This window comes from Calonectris borealis, chromosome 2, assembly GCF_964195595.1.
Source record: "Calonectris borealis chromosome 2, bCalBor7.hap1.2, whole genome shotgun sequence".
Taxonomy (NCBI): domain Eukaryota; kingdom Metazoa; phylum Chordata; class Aves; order Procellariiformes; family Procellariidae; genus Calonectris; species Calonectris borealis.
The window spans coordinates 95,865,097-95,890,438 of NC_134313.1; the positions used below are offsets into that span (position 1 = coordinate 95,865,097).

At 39.6% G+C, this 25,342-nt stretch overlaps 1 protein-coding gene across 11 annotated transcripts in view; it reads right to left on the bottom strand.

Moving 5' to 3' along the window:
* Positions 1-25,342, bottom strand: part of LYRM4 (LYR motif containing 4) — a 90,820-nt gene that overhangs the window by 8,237 nt on the left and 57,241 nt on the right. The window contains exon 3 of one of the 11 annotated variants that reach the window (XR_012672472.1): positions 19,051-19,167. The exons of the other annotated variants lie outside the window; for them this stretch is intronic. The gene's annotated coding sequence lies outside the window, so the exon portion shown is untranslated. The remainder of the gene's footprint in view (positions 1-19,050; positions 19,168-25,342) is intronic. 11 annotated transcript variants of the gene reach the window in all.

The window sequence follows — 25,342 nt, forward strand, 5'->3', positions numbered from 1 at the left end:
AAAGACCATCTTTTACAACATTTGTATTTGAAGTCAGTTGCTAGAAATGCAATGTACTGAAAGAATCAACTTTAGCCTTACTTCTCAATGTAAACTGGGGAACGTGGCTGCTGGGAGGAGTTGCAAAACAGTTACACAAGGATGTATATGGCATGTTTATAGGTTAATGTCTTTGAGAAAATTACTTATCCACCTGTGCCCCCCTCTCCTTTTTTTTAATACATCACCACCTACATTTATCCTCCCCCCTAGTTCCAGAAAACTTATGCAAAATTTCTGATTTTTATCCCAAACTTAGAGAAAGTCCCAGAGACAGCGAATGGCACATGGACTTTCTCTGTGTTTTTAACTCAGATTTGCCTGTCTAAACGATGATTGTCTAAAGCCTTGAAAAGCTTGCATGCTTTATCTTCAGCATATTTTTAAGTGAACGATACATAAAGTAAGTGCAAGGCATCAAAGTACGTGCACTGGGAAAGGCTGAACTTCAGGAGCCAAGACATCTTGAGACAGCAGGTACCACAGTACTAAGGACTGAAAAGCAAGACTGGCTGGCTGTAGTTCTAGGAAAATGCATCTGAGGGTCTATGTACAAGAAACATGCCAGAGAAGATGTGGGAGCTCACCGAAATCAAAAGTAGTTCAGGAGTGTGCAAGCCCAGCATGGTGAGAACAGCCAAAGTTGATCATTCTTCAATGAAGAAAATGCTGTGAGTGTAGTGGCACAAGGCAACGCAAATCGCTCTAGAAAATGTGTTTGGCTTGGAGCGTGGAAAACCTTGGTTACCTGTTGCCTTTGAAGCCAGTCATCCCAGCTGGGCCTGCGCTTGCTTCCATTCAGAGTTCACACCTCTAGTACCTTACATGCCACGGTAGTCACCCACGCACATTCACTACACTTCCACTTTGATTTTTATAAACAAGAAGTTTTCACAGTATCTGCAGTACCAAAGCATGTGACTGCACGTACACCTGCAGTAATAACTCCATGAAACAAACGGTACACAAGTACACAACACGTATTACGCTTGAGGACTCTCCAGTGGGAGCTGAGGGGACACCGCTCCTTGCAGGATCCTGCCCAATATTTTACAGGAAGTATATATGCAGGTAGCAGAAGTACAGAGAGGTATAATTACTCTCAGACCTCAGATCCTAGATTACTTGCTTAAACAAAACAATTAACTGTAACTAGTAGGAAAATTGCAGCAATTAAGACAGGTTGGCACAATCACCCACTACACAAAGATGCAGCAATAAGGCAAATATTTTTCCTTTCAAGCAGAACATACTTGTGTACATCTGGTAAGGCAAAACAGTATTTAATTAAATAAACTTGGATTTGTGTTTTTATTTATTCTGAATCTTATCCAAAACACCAAACGTAAAGGGGAAAAGGTCAGATGACTCAGAACTGTAACACTGTTTAACCTAGCAATTTAAATTTTCTGTTTTGTTAATGGTATTTGAGCCACAAGAATACTTAAAAAATGCATTTTTATCTGCTACTGAAGCTATATTTTGGGAGGTGAAAGACACAGTGAGTTGCTGAATTTTTACATGAATGGATGTTAGCCACATTTAATTATTTGGTGGCGATACGTCTGTTTCAAGACTCCAGACTGTCCTTACCGAGATTCCTAGTGCTGGTTACAGGATGGCACCAGGTACACTGCATTTTGTAAATCTGCCAGGTGCTTTAACACCATTTTAAAGTAACATGGCCTTTCAGCGTTTTTGGGGGAAAAAAAAGTCAATCCTGTAACATATACACTTTTCCAAGACATAAGACACAGAGAAACTTCTTTTTTTTCCTGTCCTTCAAGAAGGCTAAAAGCAAGGATTAAACTTAATTCTATATGAGGAACAATTTACTTTAAAGTTCCAATATGTCTCTTTCTCTGCACCGATGTTATCTTACACACACTTCAGATGTGATTACAAGCTGAGCTTTTCTCTGTGCACATTCAAATTACAAAATTAAATTTGAAAGAGCAGAAATAACTAACTGAATTTATCTTTAGAAAATATATCTGTATTTCCAAAGATAAATTTTGTATTGGATGTTTTTGATTCAATCTGTATCTTCACTCAGAAAGGAGCACCCCCATCTATGTAAACACTTACATGTCAAGTCCCTATTGCAGTGTTTAGCTGATCTGTAAGTGTATAAGGAAAGGAGTGAGTTTTTATTTTTCTGCATTAGCAAGACTTCCTTTTTTGGCAAAATTCTAACAGATTACTAAACTACAGTCATCTGTTCCTGACAGAATCACAAAGATAATTTCCGTGTTTATCTGACTTTCTCTGATGGAGGATATCCATGGATTTCTTTTTTCTTGCTCAGCCATCATTCTTGGTTTAGCATCTCCAAATCCCACACCTGAAAGTGACCCAAGCTTCGAAGAGCTTTTTTCTTTTTTTTCCCCCTCTTTTCAAAGAGTTCCAGTGAAAGCCATACAAACACACAGCGTCCTCGTCCTCACACCCTCAGGGGAACAGACATAGTCCCTTTAGCTTTTGGGAATCAAAGGCATCAGCATTTGGAATTTCAGCTGGAAAAAAGCACTGCCCAGACTGTCTACACTCTTCAAAAACCTGAGTAGGGAGCAGGACTGAGGATGGATGTTTTAGGACTGAGGATGGATTTGTTGAATTTCAGTCAAGGTTTGTGACTGTGAGTGGTCACTTGCCATCCATTGTACCATGGACACCCTGAGATCAATTCTCTGGTTCCGCTCAGTTTCCAGACAACGTCCCAGTCGAAAAACGTGACTCTGATCTACTTTATTAAGCAGTCTCCGCAGAGCCGTAACTGCAAACACCATGAACCGCTCTGTCCCTGCTGACGATACTCTGGGTGAGGGCGAGTGGATTCTGTCTTTGCTACAGCCGCTCCTCCGGGGCAGGGACCGCCACCCCTGCCTCTCGGCACTGAGGCAAACGCCGCTTGCAGCACCGCACCGAGACGAATCCAAGCCCTCACGCTTGAACCTGCCCAAGTTTAGGCCAGTGTCCTGCCACCAAACTGCTCTCCAGCTGGCGAGCTCACGCTCAGCCAGTTCCATACACAAATGAGTTAATTTCCCAGTGCTCCTCAGCCCACCCCTTTTTACAAACACTAAGAAGAATTAACGAGGGAAAAAATAATTATTTGCAAACCCTCCAGCTTTTGAGCAGGAGCTATCTGTGTTTGTGTGGATATAGGGTATAGCTTACATTAACTTGTTTAATTGGACTAAACTATAGCAGCACTTTTTTCTTTTTTTTTGGCAAAGATAAATTACTGGGTTTAGCACAGCTGGTAAGAGCTAATTCTGAACAAAGAGTTCTCTTCAGTAGTGTGGGTGGCAAAACACTTTCAGCAACTGGCTTAATTAGTTCTTCCTTCTTTGCAATAGCACAGGACAGTTCACAGAAGGAAAAAAAAAAAGAGATTATAACAGAAGACGTGGTATAAAATAATCCTGTTTGCTCTTCTGGTTTTGCCAATTCTTCCTTATTTAATGTCACACTAAATGGAGGCTTGCCCTGGTACTTCCCAGCACAGATAACAATTAGGAGTGAGAGGTTAGCACTTATTCCAAATATAGGCAGGGAGCAACCTCTGTTTCTCTGCACAGGATAAAGTAGAGCATTCCTCAAACAAAACACGCCGGCCAAAACCAAACAGCTCAGCGCAGGGAACGCCACAGAGGGCTTTCCCCTCAGCAGAGCTGCCATACGGCTTGTGGGTGGCTTGTTTAGCAAGGACTAGGAAGCCCGAGCTGCTAACGAGAGCCGCCCCCCAGCGCAACCTCTCTGACACGGATCATTTATATGACAAAAAACAACACGGGTGCCAAGTACAATCATTTCAGCCTCACTGCTCCCAGCGTACAGCACGCCAACTGCTGTGTAATAACCCAGCGCCACAAACAAGCACTAACTTTAACACACAGACACCTTCCTTTCCATAGGAGCTGGCCAAAAGCACTCGGGCTCTGCCACCAGTACGCAGAGGGACATGCAAATGCTCCGCAGCTGTCAGCAAGACACAGCTCCTAGCAGATAAAAACTGGGCTTGCAAGATCCACTTGACCTTCTGAATGTCAGCGAGATAGAGGGTGAAAGGCCAGGAAGGGCACAGATGTTTGTATTTACCTTCATTATAGGCCATTTACGAAACAGCTGGAAATTTTTTCTAGCTGTTTTGTTCTGAATAACGGCTCTGGAGCTGTACTTGAGTGAGTTACAAATCTATTTAAAAAATAATCCAAAGTGTTACAAGCCATTACCAATGTTTCTCTTTCTCCTAACTAGACTGAAGAAAGGCAGGATTATGAAAAATTTCTGTTAGGAAAAAATGAATGTGCAGGGGAAAAACAAATTAAAACTGATGGAGTATTTTATGAAGACAAACAAAATAACCAATTAATGAGGAAACTCCCCAGATATCTTCAAGAAAAAGCAGGCAGTGAAACTGCAAATAACAGGTTTACCTGGATCTACAGTTCCTTTTTTTTTCGGGAAATTATTTTTGTATTTGCCCATTCCTTGCTTTTGGCAGCAAGTGGAAGACAGAGGGTTACTCCTACAGATAATATTAGGCAGACTGATTAAAAATAAGAACCAATCAAAACTACTTATAACTGCCCACTGCTTATTTACGGTATAAGCAGCCTGATACTGAGAACAGTATTTTCTAATACATGCCTCTCCATAACATTTGTTAGAAAGCCTATGGAATTTTGGTCCTTGGAACTTTGTTGTCATATCTTGAAAAGACTGTTTAAACACATGTCTGGGGAGGGGGGGAATGAGCCAATTAAGGGGAATATATTGAATCTAGGAATTTGTCAGTGAAAAATCCTGTCAGAAATAATTTCTAATACAACACTTCCCAGTTTTTGTGGCTTGACAACTTACATATTTCTTCGTTTTCTTTTCATTTATCTGTATATAAACATTGAAACAAAAAGGGAGGCTGACTGACTATAGACAAAAAACAGCAAAGCTAGTTGCACAAAAGCCACTATGAGGGACATAAACAGAAAGCAGAGATTCCTCCATTATCTTTCAGTACTAATCATCTCAGAGTTACTTTTAACAAAAAGAGAGCAAGATTAACTGGCAAGAGATTAGAAAGTGATTCTTTAATATATGTAATCTACTATATCCTTTAACATACATATGCATCCAAAAAATATCTTGCTCATTCTATGCCAGCTTGTTTATTTTGCTATTTAAAAATACCGTATAAACCCTACATATAAGCCTGTGTACAAAAGAAAAATCCCTTTGGGAAAAAACACAGAAAAGTGAGCCAGTAGATGGCATTGTGGCACTTCAAAAGACATTCCAGAAAATTCCACTTAAAAAACATGCAAGCCTAAGTACTGTGTTTAACCACTTACTGCTTAACCAATGCAGTATTTTGCTCCTGCTCAATGCTACACATGCACAACTGAGTAAACAAAACCACACGATGTAGCTGCACTGTCATACTAGCCCCGAAACAAATCTGCTCTGCTCTGGTTCCCAAACCTAATTAGTTCTGTATGCTAGATTTACAATCCCAGACTTGAAAAGAGATCCTTATTCGTTGACTAATGTCCCATGAGCCATGGCCATCAAGAGGATACCAGAAAGGATGTGATTAGTTGAAAAATATTTCCTAAAAAGTAATCATATACAAGATCTTACAACCAATGCAGATGTTACTATTTCCTGCCATACAGAAACTACTGCAGAATAGATATTATCCCTTAAAAAATAAATTTCTGGAGTATTTTATGCATACTCCCATTTTCTTTTAATTAAACTGCTGATATGCCCTCATAGCTGGGGATGAGAAGACTATAGCAACCCACCAGTTCCTTGCACAGCACAAATCAGAGTTGGAACATATGCAAAAGTATTCGTACTCTAATCACACCAGGTGGTATTTTCTCAACCCATGTGGCTCCTGGTGTAGTGGCCAGCCACTACTAAACAAATCATGCTGTATCTAGTATTACTTTGTTTTAGAGAACGGCAGTTATAGCTAATCCCAAAGACAAGAGATTTTTTGAAGATGACTATTGTTTCAAAGTCTACATTGTAAACAATTGGTATAAACTACTTCTGAATTCTTTTAAATTGGGCTTGGTGCTGATTCACCAGAGCTGAGGCCATTGTTTAACCCAGCACCAAAGGGAATTTTCTCAGATACTAAAAAACTGGTGACAACTGTGGTTGTGCCACAGGCTTTCATTGCTCTTCCAGACCAAAATTACAGTCAGAAAAAAAATACCTGCCCTTACTTGCACACTTCACTCTAACATAGTCTCTGAAGTTTTCCCCTGTTGTTCCACTGCTTATAAGACTGGTAACTATTCGTGAAAGAGCAACTTCCTAAACCATACCCACCTACAACCACGGAGCATCTGGACCAGGCGGGGAGCTCAGCCTTACGGTTCCCTCAGGTTGGAGGCTCCCCACTGACAACATCTGTCCAGAATGAGAAACAGATGGCCAACTTCTCCAGACTTTTCTGCCCACCTGACCTGATGTTCTTTACACCAGTCACTTGGGCAGATTTTAAACAGGCTGATAAAATCCCCTGGGTAAATTAAAGAGTTAATTATGTGACAATACTTCTCAGTCCTAAACGTTGGGCTAAATCACTGGGGCTTTCTACGCACCTTCACTAAAAAAGCAGACCGACAGAAAATGTACTATTCCCAAGATACTACATTTGCTAATTTGCTGTACAATTCTAGGGTTAATTGACAACTTCTTGCCGTTTCTGAAAGCAGTGTGACAGATTTTTCCAGGCACTCCGACACTGCCTACAGCAAATCTACGTGAGGTACAATAATATCTACTGCTCACAGGTAAAAGAAAAAGCTCTCAACTCAGGAAGAATTATGTTTCTTAAAAAAAATTTTAAAAAAATCTTTCAAACTGGTGCACAGGATCTTCTGTACAAATCAGCATTTATAGACTAATATTTCTCACTTTGTTGCAAGCTCACAATCCAATCAATAGCTACATTAAAATATAGCAGCAAGGAAAAAATACAAAGAAGAAGTAGAGTTAGCCAGTTAGGCATTCCTTTAAACTGCAAGCATGCAAACCAAATTTAACTAGTAAGTTAAAATTTTCTAATCTTGATTTTTGAACATAATTTTGAGCATTTCCCTCCATAAACTCATTTTTAACTGCATAATTAGTTATAGGAAAATTCCTTCAAGTGACATTTAAACCACTTTCCTAAGTCTAGTAGGTTTTTATGGTTACATTTGTGCTGGTAGTAACTTCTGAAGCTGCCAACTCACTTTTACAGCGGAGTAAAGATATTAAGTTCTCACAAGTTCCTATGGATACCCGGCAACCACCTACAGGTGAAAACTAAATTAATGGCTTCACTGGAGGAAAGGCTCCAGCTTAAGTGCAAGTCTCTCTCTTTAGCCACCAGAGAATCAATTTGGAAGAGGGAAGTTGTAAATATTTCAACCACAGGGTAAGCTTACGTAAGACCTTTTAAGTGATGAGAGAACCACAAGAATTGAGCCATGAGACCCAACAACACATAAAAGCAGATTTCCTAAACTCACATGTCCACAAACTGTCTTTTTAAAGTTCAGACTACCACCAAATAAAGGAAGGTGTATTCAGAGTCACCGCCGACTCCCAGATGTTTCTCCCCATGCAGTGGCTAGGTACCTCATCACCTACCTTTCATTACTGGTCCCCACTTCCAGTGCCAGCTAAAACTACCTTCTGCTGAACACAGGGCAAAAGCCACACAATGCGATGGTCGCAAACTGAGGTCATTCCTTTCCTGCAAAGTCACACTGTAGCTACAGAGCTTTCCATCTCTTTCAAGACGCAGTAAGACCCCTTGAAGTCAGACACCATTTACTGCTAAGTTAAATGATGGGGAAGAAAATGCTACATGTGAGTGCCGAGAATTTTAACACACTGCATTTGCTTTTATATCCATAAAGGACCATCTCTACACTGTTAAATGCTGAGAACATAAATTTTTACTGAATGTGTTTTGCTTCTGCTGTAAAAATGTAAGAAGGAAAAAAGTCCGCGGCATAGAGATTTGGTCTCTTTGTGCCAATAATGCTAGTCAATATTAGCATGTAAGTTTTTAATGATTCACTATACTGTTTGATTACCCACTCCCAAAAAACACCTTAATTAGCAGAAATATTGATTTTACAATGTTCAGTCCTACAAGCTTAAGAAATATGAGCCAATAAACCTAGTCCTGAATAATAAAAAATTAAACTGATATAGTGATAAAATTGTAACAAAGGGAAAATGTCCTCCTGCATCTAAATTGAGTTGCAGTAGATAACGTTTTAAATAATTTTAGTTTGAATCCTGCTGAGGCAATCATTTATGCAGTGCTGCCTTGCCAAGCAAGTCACCAAGTGCTCCTTGAGAGGATGTGATTGTACTGTTGCCACAACGTACTGTCTGGTTCAAAATATTCTCCCTGAAGTATAATAGAGTCATAGCACAAAGCAAACAGTGCCAAAGGTCTAGCTGACAAGCTTCTCCTATCAAGGAGAAAAACCACCTGGTCCAAATTCAGTTTTTGAAAAGAATGACAGAAAGTTAGTGCTTTTTCATTCAGCATACAAAAAAAAAATCCTGTCAAGAATTTTTTCCAGATTTCTATCTAATAAAAATAGATTCTCTTTTATATGAATAGGAAATTCTGAGCATCTTTTCAGTATTAGAAACCATAGCATAGTTACAGTCAATGGACATATGTTTAAAATAGCAAGAAGAACTCCATTCTTCATAACATTAACTCTAACAGATAGACTTTAAAGTCTGAAGGGACAAGCATAATATGTCAATGTTACCTTCTGCTTTAAAGCAGCTGCAGTATTGCCAGTAATTCCCGAGATAAAGCTGTAACTATTTAAGCTACAGAACCTTCACTTCTTCTAAATTCTGCATTTGCCCAAGTGTATTTGAAATAAAATATTAGCCGCCTTCTATAATAAAAGATTAAACACTCTCATTAAGTGCCCAGTATGATCATTTAGTGGAAGACTCTTGTCACTTCATATGTTTTAGTAAAAAAAAAGACACTCCCCCACAACCCCCCCCCTTCCTCATTTCTTCAAAGGAGCAACCTACATCGCTAGGTCAGCACTCATAGAAAAGGAGGGAGCAAATAGTTTTTAAGTAAAAAGAACACATTTTAATCCATTCTTCCTTGAAAGTAAATGTATCTTTCAGGAGAGATAAAAAGCATGTCTTAGCTGTAAGTCAGTCCTTATGTAAAGAACTAAAGTAAATAACTAAATCCTGGCTAATATTTGACAGTTGCTGCCTTATGGAAACACTGAGGTCTGCAAGGACAGTGGCAGAATGATGAAAAGGTAAAACAGTATGCCAGCTGTTGAAGAGATTAAAAACCAACAGCCTGTATAACAGCAACAACAACAAAGATCAACAGGACAACAGCAAGCGGTGGCATCAGCATTACTAGAAACATGTGTGCAAAAGAGGCTTTAGTTCCTGTTTCAGCATCTAAGCAAGTACCTTAATTCTCAAGCATCCTGAGGTGTGGAAGGCAGCAAGATCTACTAAGGTTCAGCCCATTTAACAAATTATGTTTGTCTAAACATCATCTTGGGAGCTCTTTTTTTTTTTTCTCCATTTCTTTTTAAAGAGATTTTTGGCACCGCTGGTGTTAGCAGCCAGTTCCGAGTGTTGGGTGCCGGAGCATGCCCCCCTCCCCGCTGCAGGAGAGCAGCAGCCCCGGGGCCTGGGGCACCGCTGCTGGGAGGGAGCCCGTGTGGAGCGGCTCCATGCCTGCCGCTCCCCGATGCTAAGGGTTATCAGATGGCGCTTCGGGTGCATCAATACATCCATAACGCTTGTTATGAATCATATATACAATGCAACACAGCCGGTATTCTAAAATGGTACCTCAGGCAGAGCATACACTGGCATATTTCCTTCCCACTTGCAAGAACCAAGACTCCGGATCTTGACTCCTTTGCTTCTCCAGAAAAATGCATCATAAACACAGTCAAAACCAACTTCTGGGGCAGGCTACGGAAGGTATTAAGACCCTCCTATGACTGTATATGTACAAGAGATGGTCTAAGGAAGTTTTCTTATGGCTGCCCATGCCCCTTCAGTCCCACCTATGTCAGAACAGCTGTTCTAAGTCCCAATGCAGAAGGTAAACTGGGGGACTGCCAGTATAAGCACAACTCCGAGCTGACCTGCCCTAAAAGACATTTAATGAAGAGTTGTATGGACTGTCAGCATCAGTCAAGAGCTGATACACGCTGAGTCTCTCCCTGTTGTCAACACCAGGCAACCAGAGAATGGCAGCCAGAGGGCAGCTGATTTTGGGAGTTTCTGGGTGATGGCTCTAGGCTAGACTAGGTACACAACTACAATCACCCCGTGGGCTTCCTACAGATGGCTAGTGCTGGGTTGCAAGCAAGCGACGTTGTAGCAGCTCAAGCTTTCAACAAGCTGTTTCAAAGTTTTCCTTCAGATTGTTCCTTCAGATTGTTTTAGCTTTAGGTTTTTGTTTTCCTTTCATTGACTTTATTGAGAAGATTAATGATGAAAAACAGATCTATCGGGACTTGCTTCTGTGTGTGAATGGTACCTTCAAAGTTCTTCTAGGACGTGGCAATAGAGTCCTTAAGGCTGCTAATAAAACTCCTAAATGCCTTATTTGAATGGATGCAGCATGCTGCTTGTACAGATCTTTAGCTACTTACCAGAAAAACCTTGACTTACGTTCCTTAGTTAGTAGAATTTACTGAGAAATTAATACACAGGACAGGTATATACATGGACTTAATTAATAAGGCAGCAAATAATGCAAAAAGAGTAAAATATTATCTTCTTAAAAATAATTAGGTAAATAGATTCCTATAGGGAAAGCAGTTTTTAGGTCATAATCAGTGCAATTGCAACAACTGAAAGGGACTGGGTACTGATTTCTACCTGTTACTACAGCTTCCAAGTCTCACTTTTTTAGTGTTTTGTACTAAACATTACGCAGTGTTTTCAGCACTGCAAATTTTTTTCTTAAATCAGTAATTTGGAAAAAATATGTGACAGCACATTTCATCATAGGTAATTCAAAACATTTTGCCAAATGGATCAGTTAAATTTCACAAGTTTGCTGTGATGTAATGCAGTAACACCAACTTTTTTTAACCCCTACCTGGTTAAACTTTCTGGTAGAAAACCTGAGTATTTGCATGTAAACAAAAATTAACTTTTCAGCTGTCAGGTCTGCTTGACATTGAGAAGAATGTTGTCAGCACTCACAAGCTACTTTTAGTTCCTGCTGATCAGATTCATGCTGCTGCCTCTGAGTCAGGATACACAGGGTAAACTGATAAAATCTGAGAAAAGTGAATCAGAGGACCCAAGCAGTGCACAAATGAAGGTGAAATGTTACCATTTTGTCTAAAATATTCATTACCAATTATAACTTTCGTCCTTACAGATTTTTCTGTTGACATAAGTTCCTGATCCAAAGAGAGCAAGAGAACAAGGCAGAGGCTGGTAATTTCGAATATGGATGATGATTTACAACTGAACAGTCGAAGACAGTGATCTGGTCAGGTCACCACTCCATTATCATTGTCCTGTTACTGAACGTTTTAAGAAGATGGGTATACTTAGGAGACCTTTTAAGAATGCCAGCAAGAAGCTTCCTAAACCGTATTTTCTTGCAGCTGCAGAGCAACTTAGAAATGTTCTCTTGTAGTACAACCATGACTGCAATAACATGAATACAAAGGCCTTGCAAAAGCAAGCACCACATAAAAATGACTGGTGGTGTCTTCAGGAAGGAAACAGCTTAGACGTGGACCTTCCAGGCACACAGTCCTGTCAGACCTCCTCTTCTAACCATGAAAGAAGTTAAAACATGCAACACAAAACTAACATCTCCAGATTTGTCCCAAGACTTCAAGCATGGCTGCTGAGTTACGCACCTACACTGGCAGCTAAGACTTCCCAGATTTTGAAAACTTTCAGTTCCTATAGAAGACGAGATCTTGTGGATGAATAATGCCAGAGGCTGTGTATGTATGAGGAGACTACGTACCTCACCGATTTCTCCAAACTGCAGCTATTAAAGGATGATATATTGTGGACAGGAAATCGGGAAATGACTGCATTTGTTATTAGAAATCTCTGGCCTCTCAAAGCATGCATTGTTCTGTATGATATTATCCCAGGCCATTATTTGTCATGAAATCCAAAATCGGTTTCTCTCAGTTATAATGTACTGATACAACCTTCAGCAGTCTCTCCAGCTGTGAGAGACAAAAAAAAAAAGTGAATACACTTTTACAGTGTTACTTTCCCCACAATCTTTGCTGCTCGAGTGTGTAACCTAACACATTGAACCATGTCAAGAACGTAACCAACAGGCGGTAGAAGAAACCTCTGGTGCCTCGGCTACTTCTTGCAGTGCCAACTCACTGCATGGCTCAAGCAGCTCAAATGGGTCCCTTGTTGTTAATCTTTGGGTATCATGAAAAATACGCTGGAGGACAAGGACGTGTGAAGTATTCTATGCTCCTGGTCTACAGATTAACTTTATGCTTTGCTGTTATCCAGCATCAATCCAAATGACAATAAAGTGGACCATACAGTTCATAAAATTCAAAACTGACAACATGCAAACATTTATTAAAGACACAAATGTGGAAATAAAAGAAAAACCACAATTAACCTATCTACACTGAGGTAGGTTACACCAAAGATACCTCTCTCTTCCTCCTTCATCTCACCTTTTCCTTTCCTTACAAGATGGCAGACAGGTTTCCAGCCTTTGTCCACGTCGCCCCTTCCTGACAAAGTACCTTAGTTTTTACAACTGGTTCACGACTGGGAACACATCCACTCACCCCACCGCTGTGCAATGAATGATATCCAATCCCTCTTTCTTCAGCAAAGCATAACTTAGTATAAAACTTCTAACTTTTATATTGTGTGTCAAATGCATGACAAACGTTGGTGCCCTGAAATCTAGCAGCATTTTATTATGCAAAACTAAACAAAACTCACCCTGTAAAATACTAGTATTTCATGCCAAATATATTAAGAATAATGTCATATTGATGAATACACTAATCTTCTTAACCTTTGTAAAGGAAATGCAGGGGTTCTGACTCCATTAGGTCCCCTCACCTTACTGACCTTCCTTGATAGCCATGAGACTGTGGTGCAGAAAGTACAAATATCTGCACAGGTTCTTCTCTGCCCACATAAACTAAGATGCAAAACAGAATCACCAATCTACTTCTTATATATGTTAATTAATTGAGTAACTTAAACGAGTTTACATTTAATAGGTGATTTTTTACACACAGCTCAAATTCCCTAGGTTATTTTCCTGCTATTATTTTCTGAGTAAGCATAAAGTGGCCTTGAAGTTAAAAAAAAAAAACCAAACAACCCACAACAGAGCAATAAAACACAGAACCATGCAGCATATCTGATAAAAGAATTCTAATTCAGCATAGAAGGAGAAGTAAAGAACAACCAAACAACTTTTTATTTTATTTTAGAAAAATCAAATTCACAAGTCAGGGCAGAACTTGGGCAGGTCTAAATTGACATTTTCTGCAGCAGAAATACTGCTTACGCTCTTTTAGAATGTGCTTGCACGCCAGAGCAAATATTTTCATTTCATTGAACTTGCTAGGCAACTCCCCAACATAAAGTGTATGGTAAAAACACTCTCCAGCAATATCAAGCCTGGAATATTTATTAAAAACATTTGCGATCCATGAAAACAAACTCTAATTCTGCACGTATTCAAACTATGAACTCCATTTCGTGTATTAAATAGCACAACAGAACCTCATCTAAAACAGGTTTTCATATGGGAGAAGAAGAGGTGGTGGTGAGTGGGTGCTCTTCTAGACATTATTGCTAAGATTTGACCTTCTGAGCCACCATTGACTAAAATTAGCACGCTTCGTTTCGAGCTTGTTTGGATGCACACTGTACTATGTTCCACTGCTCTACAGTAGAATTAGCAGCAGGATTTAGAAGCATTATTAGGTATTTTCGTATGAGAAAATAAAGGGCATATTAGGACACAAGTTGTGATTCTGTCTGTACTTTTCTCTCTGATATATCTAAGTGCAGGCCTAAATGACTACACCTTTCCATCTGCACCACCAAAAATTAGAAGAATATATGTTTACCTACCACTGTAGCCTCTAAATAATAGAAACATTAGTGTGGAAGAGGATCTGTTGCTGTGGTCTTATATGGGACAGATTATGTAATAATACCATTACATTCCAGGTCCCACTACAGGACCTGTTGGAACACTCAGTCAATTTAGACACCCTAGGAACACCTAGTCAATTTAGAAGAAAACTTGTTCTTGCATAACAGTTATGATTCTTTAAGATCCATCAAGATCACATTCTGTTCTTCTCTGACTCGGTGGTTGACCCTGTTCTGTTAAGTAGAGGGAACAGGGAGCTTTTATATGACTGAACAAAGAATTATTATCATCCAGTTTCACAACATGGTTGAATGCAATGTTCAATGGTATTTATTTAAGCAAGAAATACCTTTCTGAAATGAACTGAATTCATAATGACTGCTGTTGCTTTAGTTTGCTGACAGTGAATTTCACCCATTCTTGAGAGATACGTAGATGAAATAGGAGGATTTCTACCATATACAAACCCAGAAGCAACATTTATTAACGTTAACAATGGAAGACAGCATAAAACATGCCTGCCTTTTGGTGGGTGATTTCTAGGATTTTTGGTGCTAAGCCTTTGTATCCTACACAAAATTAATAGCAAAAAGGCTATTACTGTGTTCATGGTTAATGCCTGGTTCTTACAAATACAGAAAGCTTGTTTATGTGGATTGTTACTTGCTGGGCTCTGATCCACATTCTCAGTGGAAACCCGTCTCAGCAAAAGTGCTGTGAATTTCATTCTTCTCCTTGAAAGGATCACACAAGAAATCCACATAGACAGACCAGTTTTTGAACACTTGACATTTCTGACCAAGAATTACAAGTAGAAAAGAAAGAAAGGACAAGATCATAGTCACCATCGTCTTAATATTTCAAAAGAACAAATGTTAAAGACAGAAAGATCAAGTACCTTACATTTATAAAAATGATCCACTGCAGTTTGGGGGCATCTTGTAGTTTGACAAGCTTTTCCATAAAACCCAAAAACCCCTAACCAAGCAACCAATCCCCACCCATGCCCATTCCCTGCTTTGTTTTTCACCTATAGTGGCATCCAACTATCAGCTTGTAAATCCTGTACAACCACAAAAATAGCAATGCTCTTCATAGTGGTTTTTACTGCCCTTTGGACTGAAACTGTCCTGGAGGAAAAGGAAAAGGGAATCCAATATTGTACTTTCCTACTGGCCAATTGCTGTAAACTTCTATAAATAAAGCACAGAAATAGCTTGTCCATTTTTGGGTTTCACAGCAGAAATTAGAAACAGAGTAACAGCTGGGAATTGATCAGATGAGTATTGGAAAATGAGGACTAGGTGATAGAAGTTGGATTAGATGTAGAATATGCAGAACAGACCTTTACATTAGACTATATCCACAGCCATAAGGTAGCAGAAGATATTTAGAAAGACGAAACTAGAACAATGGGAGTAGAAAAATGGACTGACATAATACCTGGACTTAAAAAACTTCTTGATAGAAGATTACGAAGTGACATGCAGAAGGTCCCAAAGACAAGGAAGGAAAAAACACTGTGGGAACTGTGATGTTGTCTCTGGGCAACCTGACGGTACTAATTGCGTCATCCTTAAAAAGCAGTTTTCTCGGGTGAAGAGGAAAGAAATAGGTTGGTTGGTTTTTGTTTACCATTTCTACGTCACTTGAAATATTTTGCAAGTATCCACTTGAAATTTCCCCCTTGAAATGTGAATTTCAACTTGTGAACTGTGAAAAGTTAGAAGAGTCTGTATAGGAAAAATGAAAACCACACAAATGGTATTGGAAGAAGTACAGAGAATCACAGATTACCTGAAAGCAGGATGTTATCAACTATCACTGACTGCTCATATTTTTGTTTACACATCTCTCCAGCTATGATGAAGACACTCAGCTCGCTAGAATCCAAGCAGCTTCAGAAAACTGGGCATTTGGTACAGGCATAGTAGCCAACATGCTCAGTCTTACAAGACTCCGCAGTTAAAGAGCTGGTAGACGCGCACACTGCATACCGGCCTGAGCAGAGAAAGATGGAGACAGAGCTTGGATTCAGCTGCATCCCTGAACAAGCTTCACAAGTCCTGGGGGTTTATTGGCCCACCCAGCATCCCTGGTTTTGACAAAATGTGCTGCTGGTTGCATGACGTGAGTCATGCCTGAACTGCTTGCAAGTGCTACGGAGTTCAAAAAGACGGGCTCTCCACCCCTGCTCCTCCAAAGATTATTGCTTAGTCTAGAGTGTTTACAGTGGGAACTGTCTACACAACGTGTTTTCCTGTTGTTTTGACTACCCAGAAAAGCAAGTGAAATGAAATTATAAACTATTTATTTACAAGAGGACCAACGTCTAAAACTTCAACTTGTGAATACTAAAAAGCAGATACTGAGGAGAGGGCAGTGGTGAGGAAGGTACTTGGCAAATCGACCAATAAATCAATGTAAAAACTACAAGTACTATTCTAAGCTCTTCACTTACAATGTAAATCCCTTACCCAGAACGAAATTAAAGTAAAAAGAGTTGCTGGACAATAATGCACAGAATCTGCTAGAATTTGACACTCCCAAAACAGCAACGTTGCAGTTACTGATTGCCAGTGCATACCTGTAAAGCATCAGCTTCAATATTGCACAAAAGGCAACAACTTAAACAAAACATTGCAGCATCTCCCATGGATCTGCTCTTCAAAAAGATTTAAAACCACTGATTTGTAAAAGCAACACAGTTGTTTTAACTACAGGGAAAAAAGCTAAGGCTTGTTTGAAGCTTGTTCTAGTTAGCAAATAGGAATGTAATCCCCCAGGATGATTTGAATAAATATATATATTTTTTGCAAGGGCAACATAGCTGTAGTAAAAAATTACTTCATACCAGAGGATGAACATACACATTTCTGAAAAATGAGTAACTGTAAAACAGTCTCATTATAAGAAAGTGCATACCTTAACAGTGATACAGACACTTTCCAAAGCGTGTGTGTAAGGCATCCAGACCAAACTGGTGACGATGCTTTCTGAAACATCTAGAAATATTAAAAGTTTGCCACTTGCTGAGATAAATGACAGTAAGTGAAAGAGACGACAGAGCTTTTCAGGTACAATCATATTGAAATTCAGATGCTCATCTCTCAACACATTGCTTATTTAAAACTCCTAAGAATCAACACGCAAGTGTCCTTTGGAGCAATGTAAAAACTCAAAAATTGTGTTTCCGCTTCAGTCTGCCTTTACTACCACAAACCCTACTCTCAAACTCCTGAGACTACTCAAGAAAACTGCCTACTCACATTTGCATCCATTAGAAACAGACTGAAATTCACACCAAATACGAGTAAGCCTTTGACTGAAACTCGGCATGTATTTTACACAAGGCCTATACAGAGGCACTAACATACAAATCTTTCCAGGAGCTCGTATTTTTCTTTCTCCTAGCATACTCTTTATAAAACAAGAAACACACAATGCATTCATCCAAACTGAGGAAAACCACAGCATTTCTGTCCTAGGAGGTACAAGGCGCAGCATTAACTCAGTTTATTTCTAGTTACCAAGGTCTCATCACGCGGCTGCTGGCGCTGAAACCTGCCAGATATGATATATAAATGGAGCCGCGGCTGCACGGCCAAGATTCCAGCGTGCTCATCTTGGGCAAAAAGAACAGCAGTGCAGCTTAGAGGAAAAGCACATGGGGAGACAACATTTTATAGGACAAATAAGAACAGTTAACAGTGGTGGTTTAGCCCTACTAAACCCTGAATTCATGGATCTGTGTATTAGTTATTATAAAGGATGTGCTTTTCAGGAAGAGTCTTGTTCTACAGACTTAGTGGGGGAAAAGATGGAAGTTAAATCCTGTTGTCGCTGAATCCATTAGCAAAATTCCCATGTGCTTTAGGTGGGATCAAACTTTGTTTATGGGATAATTTTGTATGATTTTTTGATTAAATTTGAGAGATAAAAGGATTTTAAAAAGAGATAATTCAAACTGTTCTATCTTAGATTTTCCAGAAACACAGAGGCTGCTTCAGCTTAAGACAAACTGTCTGCCTCAGCAAGCTCAAAAGTATCCATGTATCCAGAAAATAAATTTAATTGGAGAGACTGAATTCATATGGAAATTTTCAGATTTATAAGCTTACCTATTCACATCTGTTTACCTCTCTGACACTGAAGAACGAGGAAATACACCTATAAACTAAACAGAAACTACCAAACTGTGCCAATAAAAAGGGATTTTAAGAGCAAGATAGAGGCTTGTAAATGGTAGATGAATCAGTAAGACTGCGATTCTTCATGGAGACATCAATGAATGACCCTGTATTATTCCAGTGATGCTTGTAAAGGATTTTGTTAGCATTCCAAAGAAGATGTGATTACAGGGCTCATCAGTGCTGTGCAACTTTGTCATGCACTGCGATAAAGCCACGCTTTTTAACTCTGCAGCCAAAAAGTTGAAAGATTTTTGCCTTGTTTCTTGCAGTAATGTAAGAAGCATTCAGCACCCGTGATGAAACATTGGCTAATCATATGTACTGTGCTCTAAAAACAGTCTTGATCAAATTGTTGTACAGCCCAGAGTCCTCCTAAGTTCTGCAGAAAGTTTCAAAGGTTCACTTACTATGAAATGTGCATTTCAGCTGGTTGTGTGTTACAACGTGTCACGATAAGTAGGTCACATTTTGATCTTCTGATTTACCACATAAAAATTGTCATCTTCGTTTACTACCAGCATAAAATCAACATGCTAATTTTGTGATAACTCCATAAGACTGATAAGACTGAATTTTGGGAATGGTGAACAGAAAACGACAACCATGCTATGGCTTGCTTACTGTGCTGAGCTGGCAGAAGTAAAACAGAAGCCACTGAGAGAATCTGCATCTTCTTTACTGTCGATAAATCCATTTCATGGTTGCAGAGAAACACGTCTGCACTTGGCAAGGGCTCCACTTAAACACAAAAATAGAAGTATCATTGTTTTAGTGGACATTACAGAAATGTAACTCCCCAAGTGAATTGACGCATTAATAACACCTCCTTAACTGCTGTCTAATGATTTTTGCAGACATGAAATGGAATATTTTACTACTATTTTCAGCCATCTGTGCTGCTTTTTCTTTCAGCTCAGGTTTGCCAAAACTGTAAAGAAGGTGGTCCCTGTGCTTTACGCCATCACATGCTTCTTAGTATCAATACACCAATTAAACATATCACTGGTGTCACAAGTACTAACTGCTGAACTCTCACGCTGGCAAAAGCACAATTCAGCTGTGTATACAGCTAGAGCCTGCTAATTATTAAGCCATCCTCCTATTCTACTTTAAGGTTTCTCTCAGTAACAAAGGGAAGTCAGAAGGAAGCTTGCCTAGAAGTTATAACACGATGGTAGGACTCGGAAGGCCATCGCTAATTCCTTGTTCGACCACACGCTCTTGTCACTGTGGACAAGTCAGTCTTTTGGAGTGCATCTACAGGTTTTACTTTGTACATGGAGCGCACTTCTAAAGTGAATTTCTTCATCCTCCATGCTTTGCTCCACATCGTGGCCCTGCATCTTGGAGTGCATGGGCTGGATTCTGCTCCGACTAAACCGCCTGGGAGATCTTCTCCAGAACCACGCCAAGTGTGCTCCAGCAGTAACCAAGCATTACGCCGTTGGGACTAGACAAGAGCTAGTCCATAGTAAAAACTAAACCCAAAGCATATACAACACAGACATTCTTTGTGGACACAAAGTATTTTGCTTTACTGATATGTTTCTACAGATCTGCTCTATGCATTAGTGCGGACACTGTCTCAATTTTTTCAGCTCCCCAGATAGACTGTGTACTTTGGGGATGGTGATGTTGGAGCCCACACCTATTTGGTGGTCATGCTGCTTGTACCAACTTCAGCAGGTTCTTCCATCACCACCCGTGATTCCTTAATTATTACGATAAATACTTTCATGGCCATGAGGTAAGAAAGATAACTTTCTAACAAACACTAAAAATAAACTGGTGAGCGAATGACACCTCTCCTCTTCCACAATGATAAAACAAGTTACTTTTCAGCTGAATCAGCTTTGTTGATCTAGATCACTGTTTTGGCTTCACAAATTGAGACACTATCACAAAAAAAGGTGAGGAGCTGCTTATTTTGACACTGAAAACATGTTAACCAAACTATGGCCTGAAGCACACACATAAAAGTGCTGCAAAACCTTCCAAAACAGACAGGAAAGTTACATATTTCATATTTACATATTTAATATTTACAATATTTAATCTATTCACAATAGAGACTATTCTAATTACTAGCACAAAAAGCAGGGGAACAATATACAACCTGCAAGTTCAGAGTGAAAAGCAACAGTTCAACCAGCAATGCTTTCAGAAAGATTCACAAAACCTTGTAGAGGTTTCTCTTTGGAACGGGTCCTTGTGGTTGAAAATTATTATTCTCTATTAATATGTAACCTGCTGTCAACTCTTGTTCTACTTCGTGATATACTACTATTTTCCCTCCCTTCCCTGCATTCCTCACCAGTTGAGCAAAATGAATAGCATGTAGACTAAATAAGGGAAAAATTAGAAAGCAAACATCTTTATGCAGATAAGCAGTATTATCTAAGGTAATGCACCCAAATTTATTTGCATACATAATTAGAGAACGGCTGCTGCAAACTGAGAAGTCAAAAAAAAGTCTAACTCACAGGTAGCAGCAATGGGATTGACAAATTATTCATTGCAGTAGAAAAGGATTACTTAGAAGTAAAAGACTTAAAGATACGTATGGAAAACAAAGTGATTTGTTCTTCCCTTTTATGCTGTTCCTTTAAGAATGGCAGCTAAAACCAAAACTAATACATACAGCTGAAGGGCAATTCTGTACAATGCAACTGACACACACAAATGATGTATTTCATTGCTTTGGCAGAGATGTATTTGTGAGCTGCAATGGTGCTGAGCAAGCCTGCAGTTTTCCTCACAATTCCCTGGATAAGATGTGTGCCTTTTTTTTTCCTGCCTTAAGGCAATCAGTTTCACCACACAAGCTTTGTCATTGAGGACTTTTCCCAAAGCTAATTTACAAGCTGTTTTCACACATCCATTCCCAAGGAGCATTTCTAGCACAACACGTGGCCTGACAACTGTAAGTACGCATCAGAGTGGCGTAAGAAGTTCTAACCTTTCAGCTGAGGTCCAGCCACTGACTGCACCTGCGCTCCCATTCTACCACGATGCAAAATGAAGTAAGCTTACTTAGGTACATTTGCACTGCAGCAGGCTAGGGATGTACCCGCAGCTGGCTACTGCACCTCAGCTGAGGCAGCAGCAACTTTCAGCAGAAGGATCTGCTTCACCAAACCTAGCTTAGCTGCTCTTCTTTGTTTATACTCTCAAAGCTCTTCCCCAGCCCCACCTCTTATTCAGTACAGCAATAAAGTTTAAGTATTTGAAGAATGCCTTCTATAACTAATTAAGCTAGAACTATCAAATATGAAGAAAGGAACAGTTTATAGTAAGTGAAATGAGGATGCTGGGGAAGGAAGAAGACTGGGAAGGAAGGCAAGTGCAAAAAAGGAGAAAGACAACTGGGTTCAAGAATTTTCCATTATGGCAGGAAAATACACAACTCTATTAAGTGACATGGTCAAAATTTGCAAGTTCATCAAATATCACTCAATTAAATCAAAGTAAAGATCTATGCCTTCTAGAAGTTTTTACTCAATGTGGAAAAGTTAGACTAAAGCAATGATTTTAGGTTCTGAGATCTATGGCAACATTCAGCTATCGGCTTGTAGGGGCAGATAAAAAGAAATTTCACACAGTATTCCAATACCTATGCTAATATCATTGACAAAAAAGACATTTTGGCAGCATTTGGCACTAAATAAATTGAAGCTGCTGATACATATTTAATATGCAATGTTATCTCCTTTCAAGCTACGGCCCAGCTGAGAATGGTCAGCATGAGAGGAAACTCTGAGTGCTGCAAGAAAGGTTTCTAATGATTTAATATGTGGCATCACTTATTTCAAGTTAGTCCTGGCAGAATTATTCCTCAGAAGCACTGGGGACCACTTGTTATCTTTAAACCCTAAGAAGCGATGGCCCTGAAGCTGTCCCCGCTCGCACAGTTTGGCTGGCGTTTCTCTCTGTAGCCGTGCAGTCTACGGCGGGCTCCCCCTCTGCCGCTTGACTCTCTGCCATGAGCCGCTTGTAAGCGATTGATCCTCCGGTCTGGGGGCTGCCTAGACGCCTCCACTGAGAAACCAACCTCCTGTTTCTCTAAGGTGGAACTGCTTATACCAGCACTACTGCTGAATGATGCTCTTTGTATGCCTTTGATTAAGCTCCGCTTGCATCTTTCAGGAGATGAGGGCTGTTACTCCGCAGCATTTAAAAATCTGGCTGTGATTTGATGCAGGTTTTACCCTGTTACTGGCTATCACTGTCACTCAAAAAAAGCAGTCATGCCCCTTTCTGCATTTTCTCCTCCCCACTCTGTTCCTGCTGACACCAACATCTGTACAGCTGTTTGGTGAATTGACTGGGAAAGTGGCCAGGCTAACCACCAACACCACTCTGGTACCTGCCTGGAAAAAACTGTTTCCCAGCCAGCCTGATCCCCCTTCCCAGGTACCACACCAACTACTCATACACATACAAGGAACCAGGCAGGACTGTCGTTTGCAGCGGCAATGCTGACTTAGAGCTCTTCTTCAACTACAGACTAATGGTTGCAGTCTCTCCCCATGAAATTCTTCTTTGGTTTGAAACACCTATCCTGCATTTTCTTCCCTGAGCTGCTGAGTGACTTGGCTTAATCCTACATCACAGGCGCATCTCAGCGAGGCGGCTAACTGATCTCTGAAGCGTTGAAGTTTCTGCTCAAGAGCCAACAAAATTCTTCGGAATACCTCAATATTAAACGTACTACATAAGATCTCATTTTTAATTGTGCTCAAACTGCAAGAAGAAAAAAATGTGCCAAAAGTAAGAGTTTTAAGCTATCGAGAAAGCAATCAAAGCAACAGCCACACTATAAAATAAGTTACTTCTACTACAACAAAGAAACTTTTTAAGGAAAAAAAAGTGCAGCAGTTCTACACAAAGTATAGCCAGCATGTTTTGCAAACATCAATAAAGAAACCAAAATTCGTGCCCTTGGTGACAGCTGTCTGTTTGACAGTAGCAGGGGCCTTTTCCTTTCTGCAGTATACCGGGTACTACTTTACATCAAATATATTTATTAGAACAGCAACAGCTATCTTCTATGTCTGTCTTACCTGAGAAAAAGTATGTGGAAAGCACTATTGTATAACAAAATTAGATCCTTGCTGTGCATTTTTGTAGGGGTTTCTTCAGATCGCTACAGGCCATTAACCTTTCACTTCAGTGAAAGTAATGAACAATGACTTTTCCAACAAAGGAAATCAGCTGTGTTACCAATGGCAACTCCACTTTTAAATACATGCACCAACCCCCTGTGCATGCACTTGTTACTTATTTTTTTAAAAAATCAATTCTGGTATGAAATAAGAAAGGTTCCCTTTGGCTTCACCTTGAGCTGATAATGAACAAACCCTCAGTGAAGCCTACTCCCAAGGAAGTCTTCCTTAATAGCACTGATTAAAAATAAAATGAAGTTTCTACTTAGGAAGCAGATGTATTGCTTCCTGCTTTCCTTCACCAGGGTATCTTGTAATTGGACCAGTGCTAATTGGACACTTCACCAAACAATTTAATTTAAAAAGGAAAAAAAAAAAGACTCCAATTTCCCTTGGTTTCTAACCGAGTTAGTGTCATTGACCAACACCAGTATGCTGAACTGTGAAATCAACACAAGACCTTAATTACACTGGGGAAGCACAGGAAAACCCTGGTGGGGTCTGTCTTTTTCATTTTACTTAGGTACCAGATTAACATACATCTTCAAGCAGAAACACAGTGTGTTTCTTAAAGAACCTGCTCTGATTTAACATGTCTTGTACATCCTTCCTTGCAGTAGGATGGGCAGAACAGGTGCAACTACCACAGGTTGAAAAATGTCTCTGAAACATTGGTGTGATTCTGTATCCGTATCAAATCATCAACTATAAAACAGATCAAAATCTTTTGCCTGACATCAGGGCATATAATTTACAAAGGAGGTGGTAAAAGCTGACAGATTCAGGACAGCGAGCTAGAAAAAATAGAGACATAATTAAAAAGTAGGTTATTTCGTAGGCAGACACTAATTGGGAAAGACTTGCATCTCTCTTGCATCTTTTTGTTTATACGCAATGGTGGTCAAACCCACATAAATAATACCAGGGAGCTGAAAATCTTAAGTAGTTGAGGGAATGCAGTAACAACTAATACTTATTTTTCCTTTCCCACCCTGCTTCATTCTGTCTGTTAATTCATCCTTAACCCTTGTCCCCTTAGGTCTTCTCTTCCTTTCATGATTTCTCCTATTAACAGGAGAATGCTTCCTCCTCTCCAAAAGCAGCAGCAGTGAACTACTTCCTTTTAACCTCTCATTTCCAAAACGAACGTCCTCCATAAAGCATGCATGCACCTGCCCGTCTCAGCAGAACATGTAAGAGCCTTGGAGAGGTGCTGGAGAGCAAAGGAGAGCTAGGGGGGACTCTGCCTTGCATCTTCTAACGCTGCCTTTCCCGTTGTACTTCTTGTATGGCAAAACCACTGAAAAGGATGCACTGAAAAACTGCATCCTACTACTTCCTTCCTCTAATTCCACATATCGGCATTCATAATTAGATTTTGTTTATGAATTTTAAGACAGATTTTATTTCATGTCCATAGGATGATAGCGTTTAATTTTCTACAAAATACTTGTAATATTTCTGTGGCAGCAAAATATAGTTGCATAATGCCTCGATATATTTTATTAAAAAAAAAAATCATAATTTGAAGCCCCAAGAGATCAGAGAGACTGCTATTCTAATCTGTTATGAAAAGACAGATTCAGGAGAGATTTCTGACTCTAGCAGGATAAAAGTCACAAGCCCAGAAAGCCCTTCTTTTAGTTTTTTCCCATAGAATAAAATACATAATGCCAACATGTTAAAACAATGTTAAAAATGCACAACCAAAGACACAAAAGATGACTTGACATTTATCTGCTGAATTA